The sequence below is a fragment of the Lactuca saligna genome, chromosome 4 (assembly GCF_052625555.1).
Source record: "Lactuca saligna cultivar CGN05327 chromosome 4, ASM5262555v1, whole genome shotgun sequence".
Lineage (NCBI taxonomy): Eukaryota > Viridiplantae > Streptophyta > Magnoliopsida > Asterales > Asteraceae > Lactuca > Lactuca saligna.
Window position 1 is genome coordinate 93,299,610 of NC_136420.1, and position 8,163 is coordinate 93,307,772.

Consider the following 8,163-nt stretch of genomic DNA (forward strand, 5'->3'; position numbering starts at 1 on the left):
AGGTCAAGTGGCACGTCTTGGGAAGTATTTTGAAGATGAGATGCCGTAGGCTTCGAGGGCGAAGCCTAATCTAAGTGGGGGAGAATTGTAACATCCCAGAATCGCGGGAGTAGAGTTGAAGGACCAAAAGTGTGAGTTTGGAGGGTGACTCGGCGAGTCCATGGGTAGACTCGGCGAGTCAGGTCGCGGCTTGGTCGCATGTCTAGTGGCCTACTCGGCGAGTAGGTGCTGTATGAAGAAAACCCTAATTTCCGGGGTTGAGCCCTATATAAAGAGCATTACACCACTCCACAGCCTCCCTTATTCCCCCCTTGAGTTCCAGAAGCCCTAAGTTCGTGGAGAGATCATTTGTGGAGCAAATTAGAGCTTGGAGAAGTGTGGTTTGAGGAGATCTTGAAGGAAAAATGGTTTGGATCAAAGGGCTTTGCTTGGATTCGAGTTTAGCAGCTATTGAGGCATCTTTTGGAGGTAATATCTTCGTCCTTAGGCTGTGCATTTCTAATTCCATCATTTTGGGTTGTGTGGGGTGCTTGGTTGTGTGACATTTTGATGTTGGAGGATGGATCTGAGGTTGCTACCTCAGATCTGGAGTGGAAAAGACATTAAGAGCATTAAAGCCCCAATCTTTGTGTTGTTAATGAAGCTACCATGTCCCAAACCTTGGTTCTAAGGTGAAAATGGCTTAGATCTCGTTAGATTCACGTAAAGTTTGCCACTTTACGTGATGGATGGATTGTAGGAGGTTGGATCTATGTTTTGGATCAATTGCATGGCCCGAGATGCTTCTGTATGGATTCAGACCGGTGGTACTCGGCGAGTCACATGGGTGGACTCGACGAGTTGCTTGAAGATGGCCTTGAACTCGGCGAGTTGGAAGAACAACTCGGCGAGTAGGTTGAAGATGGCCTTGGACTCGACGAGTCCAGTTGGACTCGGCGAGTCTTGTCGAGGAAGTCCCAATATTTCTGGTTGAGTCGATGAATCGGTGAGTCGAGGGATGACTCGGTGAGTTGGGTGCGAGTGGACTCAGAGTTGTTGCACTCGACGAGTCTTGGGGTGACTCGGCGAGTTGGGTCGCTAATTGAGGGAAGTTCTGGGCATAAGGACTCGGCGAGTCATTGGGTTGACTCGGCGAGTAGGGTCAGTCAGGGGTTGACTTTGACTTGTCCAGGGTTGACCAGTTGTCTTCCAGGGGTATTTTGGTAATTAAGGGTATTTATTGGGTTATTGTTTGATGTTCAGTGGAGGAGTTGTGTCAGAGTTCGGAGCAGCGGGATCTTATCTTTTCAGCCGTTAGGTTCGAGGTGAGTTATCCTCACTATATCAACAGGGTCTAAGGCACCAAGGCCGGCCCTTTATTGTTTTGAGATTCAGTTACGTTTATCATGTTATTGTTGGTTGTGTCTGCATCCTGGTAGTTAGGATGGTACATGCTAGGGGGACCTTGTTAGGGTCAGTATCTCGTTATGCAGAGTGATGCTATGCTAGTGACCGGTTAGGTCGGTAGCCCGGTTAGGGTAATAATATGCTATGTGATCTGCTTACTCGGTTTGTTGATTATGACTGTTATATGAACGTATGTTTTGTGCACATGGTTGTTTGGACTAGAGATGGGTTGAGGCGGGTCCTACTTTGTGCTGTAGGCCAAGATACCCAGGGCGGACCGGTTGTTCCGAAGGCCCAGTGAGCGATCCGGATAGGCTGTAGGCCCCACGTGGGCGGACCAGACGTGCCGAGGCTCGGAGAGTGGACCAGGCCGACTGTAGGCCCGATGCGGGCGGACCAGTCACACTGTAGACTCAGAGAGTGGACCAGGTGGGTTGAAGGCCCGATGCGGGCGGACCAACCCCACTGTAGACTCAAAGGACATGACTAGATCCAGAGGATGGATCCGATGGACTGAAGGCCCGATACGGCGGACCAGTCACGGTAGACCGATATGCATGATTGTTCTATGTTCTGTTATGTTATGTATGCTTTATATGTTTTGGACCGGAAGGTCGCGGCCTGGAAGGACGTATACGTGGTTGGTATTTTGGGGGTATCTCACTAAGCTTTCGGGCTTACAGTTGTGGTTTAATGTTTTTCAGGTTCTTCAGGAGACTGTGGCAAGGCGAAGGCGCGATCGTACCGTTCCTCATGATTTTGTAACAACGTGATTCTGGGAATACTTAAATGAATTGTATTGAAAACCTTTTTGTAAACATTTTAATGAAAATCGGGTTGTTTTGAAAATTTTAAATTGGTTGTGTTTTTCGGACGTTACAATTGTGAAAGGCGTCTGGAGAAGAGGGTGACAGAAAGGAAGGGAGAATAGGAATGTGAAAGGTGTGTGAGTTTTGTTGGTATCAATGGATGTCGTTTTAGTGGCGGTGATAGGTGGTCGTAGATGGTGGTAGGTGGTGGTGGTGGATGGCCGGTGATTTTATCTCTTTCCTACCTGAAATTTCAAAAGAGTTGGGTAGCATTAGGTGGGGTGGGGTATATAATTGGTGGATCATTCAATTATTTATTAATATAAATTGAAAACAAATAATAAGAAAAATAGAAAAGAAATTAAGAACGACAAAATAATCATTTTATGTCTCGGACAATTTAAGTGAAAAAACAACATTATATAGACGGTCTGAGTTAATTTTTGAAAATATGAACTAAATGCATAATTTGACCTTTCGAGCAGGAAGAATCGAATAATTTACTTATATTTTTTTTAATATTGTAACCTTTTATCAATATGAAAGCAAGTACTCTATAAATAAATAAAACAAATATTTTAAGAGGAAAAAAATCAAATAAAGTTGGTAACCACCGCCGGTGGGTAGAAGCGCTACGCATATTTAATTAACTCAGATACGCGTTCCGTCATTATATTCCTCCGCGGCAATAGCCTTTCCATGTGCATGACGGCGTCGGTGACCGCTTACCATCGCCATCACCCTCTTCCCATTTTAAATATACAATATTCTTCTATTGAATAATCTCAAATAAATTTCTTATTTTAATCACATCTAAGCAAAGCTAACCCATAATATATAATAAATTTTTTTCTAGACACAACCTCTTTTTTTTTTTTTTTTTTTTTTATTTTTTTTTTTTATTATTAATATTATTATTTTTTTAATCCTATAAGTTAGTATCGTCTTGTATAGACCCGTATTTCAAAATAATAGAAAAATTATTTAATCGAAATAAGTGTCTTAGGTCCTATTTTTACTCAATTTGCTACTTCCGGTCATTTAACTGAAATACGTATAAGAAAATCTACAGAAAAACCTCAAACTATTGAGAAAAGTTAAAAAATAAAAAATTAAAAAAAAAAAAATTCAACGACAAATTCCTATTATTTTGAGAAAATTATATAATTTATCATTTGCTATTCAAATATAAAAAATGATTTTTTCGTTAATTTGAACAAAATGTTAAATTATTGGGATTTTTCTGATAAAAAAAAACTTTAAGACTTATTGAAACTTTTCTTAGAAGTTTGAGACTTTTCTGTATATTTCCCATATGTAAACCCACAATATTAGTACCTGCTCTACAATCAGAGTGGTTAATAATGCACGTAAGCATGACGATATTGAGCTATGCAAGCCCTCACAACACTCGCTACCTGCTCCCGCTTATTGATTAGGGTGAGTCACTCAAGTCCCCTGTCACTCGTCCCTCTTTTACGTTTATGAAAATACCGGGCTTTATGCATTTTTCGGAAACTAAACTAAAGTAGCTCGTCAATATAAAAACAGAGGACTTCCTTCACTACAAAAGGTGAGAGGGGGAAGGGGGGAGTAGGTCTCGAAGGCGATCCATGTAAGTATGTTGGGATATAGCAAGTAAGCATATTTAATATCAATATTTTTCTTCTCTTTTTTTATATTATTCCTTAATTACCATATTGATCCCTTAGAGTTGGACTCATTTTCTGATTAAGCGTACGAAATAAATCATATTGATTAAAAGCATTGTGTGAAATATTCATTTTTTTTCCTCTTCCTCTATCTCATAAGTACAGTGTGAATCTAATCTATAAGAATAGATCTTAGGCGGGATAGAGCTCTTTGAAATTGAAAGTGGTATTCCCCCTTATATATAGCCCAACAACATCACTAGTTTATTAATTTACCAAGTACTTTAACTGCTATGTGATACGTAGTCCTAATTATCCAGTATCTCCACAAAGCTTGAGACTAAGTATTTGTTGTGTAGCCACAAATAGAGACCAAAGTACTTTGTAGTGATTTTAACTTTCATTTATTCTGATTATGAGCAGTTGTCTATACAATTACAACATTTGTTCGCCGAAGCGAGCACTATCTTTTCTTTGTAAAATTCCGTCTTACCAGGTTTTGAAAAACACTTTTCATGTCATTCCCATTTAAGTCCGATTCGGATCCCTTCGTTGTTTTCTTCTCCTTCCGCACCTACCTCTCTCATGTTATTGTTGTGATGAATCGGTGGAATGGTTTTGTTTCTATTCCTTTTACATAATTTTCCCCGGATCTTATAAAATTTTGTTCCCTCGGTAGAAAGATGGCGACTTTGGAATGTTTTAATGTGAACCGTCAACCGTAAACCGATGATACGATTCACCGTTTTTTATAGGTTAATAGATACTGATTACGGCACTACTCACGAAGCCCGTAAGAAACTAACTGGCGTGGTCACTCCTCAAAAATTGATGTTAATAAAAATGTTTAAAATTAAAGAATTTATAATTAATTCATATATTGGCTTGGTTATGCTGATGGTGATCCATGAATATAATGAATATGATATCCGAATTCCGTATTTTAAAATTAATTTTTTAGAGTAGAATGCTTTACAAATGTGTAACTATATGTTATCATTCATTTATCACCGGTTATTTGCAATCTGTAAAAGTTATTGAATCATCTTATCAAATAGTATTTTTTTAAATATTAAAACCAATAATATTCATGACTTCATGTGTTATGAACCCTATCGCCTGGATGTAGGCCCTCACGTAGAGAGAATAGCTCATATTCCCACGAAACAGCCAATAAAGGTCCATTCTTTGGTAATCAGACCAAATTACCCCTACCCTTTGCATACGATATCGTCCCAGGTATGGGTATTTTGGGTAATATATAAAATAGTTTATTTTATATTTTTTATTATTTATTATTCGTACAGATAATTTGTTTGACGTTCTTCTTTCTCATGTGATCCACCTTTTCTGTGCTGTGCTACTTTAATTTTTTATATTTTTACATATAAACCACACGTAATATATATATAAAAAAAAACCACACGTATATAAACCATATATATAGCATTCAATAGTTCATATCATACTTTCATTGGCTTCCAAAGCTTGAAAACATACATATAAGAAAGCTAAAAAAGAAGGCCATATTCAAAAGCTTGGAAAAATCAAATGGCAACAAGAAGCCTCGAGATTCTTAAGGCAATTGGGGTTCGGGGAGGAGTTGTTTCACGAACAGTTGAAGATGGTGGAGTGGTAAGAATGAAGATATTGGTGAAAAGGCAAGAAATGGAGCAAGTTCTTGAACAAGTTATGAAGAAAAGAGATGACAACAAAGAGAATCATATTAAAGTGAATAATCTTCGACATTTATCAAGATCATTGGCATCAAAGTCATTAGAACCACAACTGGATGATACGAAGAAAATGAACATAGTGAAATCTGATCAGGTGAACAGAGATTGTCGGAGTTATTGGAGACCTGCACTTCAAAGCATCCCGGAGGAGTTCTGATCATTAATTCTAGGGTTTCTTTTCTTTCATTCTAATTTAGTTTATTCTTTTAGGGTAGATCGTTGCATCGAAAAAGGTAATTTTGTCATTTGTTTATCAAATTATGTGTATCCATTTCCATAATCGGTGTGTATTTTTATCCTTTTCAAGGATTATAAATAACTTTTGGAAAGCAACCCATGGGGTTTTCATTTAGAATCATTTGCATGGTTTTTACTTGTTTTGAAGTTATAAGATGTCCCCAAATAAATAGTAGACTGGTTATTGGGAAGTTATAAATTGGTAATGATCATGAAGTCGATTCTCCTTTGATGGTTTCCTAGTCTAATCGACAGTGGCGGATGCAGAATGTTTTAGTGAGGATGTCACTCGTACTTCAAGCCGATGCACCTAATAGAAAAAAAAAATTACAAACGTGCCGGAAAATAAGCATTGGCCCGGGACCGCCCCCCCCCCCCCCCCCCCCCCCCCCCGGGGCTCCACTAAGGTCCGCCCCTGTATATCTCCAAATAACATTCTAGTCTCTTACTAGGTTTTGCTAATAATTTAAGTTTATAATAATTTAGTTAATAACTCCGACACCTAATAAATCAATTTCCCACTTGGATAATTCTATAACTAAATTACAACATCCAAATTAAACAACAAAATGTGCTTTCCGAAACAACTGACGAACTCTGATCTAAATAGACATTTGTCCTTAAATAAGTGATCAAATATTCATTTGTTCTACTTGGTATCATACAAACATGAGATATTGATTAGAATCAATCTCATTGTCCAAGTTTTTTTTTTCCTAATTTATGATTTATGATGACGACATAAGACTTCAAATTGAACACATCAAATGAGTTATGGTTGAGCCCAACACTATAAGTCATCATCAAATCACCGAAGGAGCCCAAACATATCACTTTCCCATTAGGGTAATAGGAACGAATAAGCTTTAACTTATATGCTTGTATCGTTTACTCAAAAAATTATATATGATACTGCGTTTTATAACATCATGTTACTGATGAATTTTCACAGGACCAATAAACAATTGACTTATAATTATCTTATTTCGTGAAAGTTTGAATCTTTGTGAGAACATATATAATTTTTGTTATTCTTTATTTAATTGCTGGTTTTAGGATATTTCATTTTGTGTAATTTTCTTTTATTTTAGGTTGTAAGAATGTATAATTTTTGTATCTGTAACAACTGATAATTAAAATTTCAAATCTTAATTACAATGTTTGTTTTGTTTTTTTTTTTGTCATCTCATTCCATTATATCCAAAACAGCCCTAACAACTGAAAAATGAAAACCTATATTAGAAGATGCACCAAAAACATAGTTCCATATTTTATTTTTAAATGATATCTATTTTTTTTCACATCTTTTCTCATGCACCAACATTATGAACTTTTATTTTGGAATGAAATCTATTTGCCATATAACCACCATAACTCAAGCGAAGCATAGTTAACAATTAATTTCAAGATTATATTTTTTAATCAGTTTTACAACACATTATATCTAAGAATTGATGAGGATTGATTATATGATTAGGTGCTTTGACATTCTTGTAGCCACACCTTTCCATACGCTGGGCTTTCTGTTGCATAGAATTTGTTTGGTGCACCTTACTCTTTTCTCTAATTTCAAATACTTCATTTTCGATAAATCACTAGGCATTATCAAATTTCAAGGACTATTTCGAAGTTAATATTTATATGTTTTTTCAAAAGTCTCCGCTACATAAAAAAAAATAAATACAATTAAAGTTTGCAAGTTCATCTTATGATCTTAAGTTTATAGTAAACTAGTAACCATAAATAACATAAAATCGACACTACAAGAAAAATAATCATTAGCGGCGACAAAAGTCACCGGTAATAAATCAAATTGTCGCCGATAATAGTAATAGCGGCGACGCGTCACCGGTAATAAGTCTCCGCTACTACTTCGTCGCATTGATGAACCTGTCACCGCTAATGATAGATGTCGCTGCTAATGATAGATGTCACCGCTAATGATAAGTGTCGTCGCTAATGACCATGTCGCAGGTAATTATAATTTTCATTTTTAATTTTTTTTTTGTAATTAACGATTTTGGTTGCTGGTAATAATGTACTCGGTAATTACATAACAAAATTCGATTAAATATCAAAAATAATAGTGTCGATGCTAATTACAAAACAAACATCCGATTATAATGAATTAAATATCAAAAGTTATAATATCCGATTAAATATAAAAAGTAATAATGTCGCCTGGTATTAGTGTCGCCGACAATTACAAAAAACAACCAAAGTTTTACAATCTACCAAGTAGCAAAGCGTGACAACATATGGAAATAAAACTCATCCTGACCTATATATCATCATCTTCAATCCCATCGTTTCCTCGATTATTTTGGGATTGAAAAACCGAAT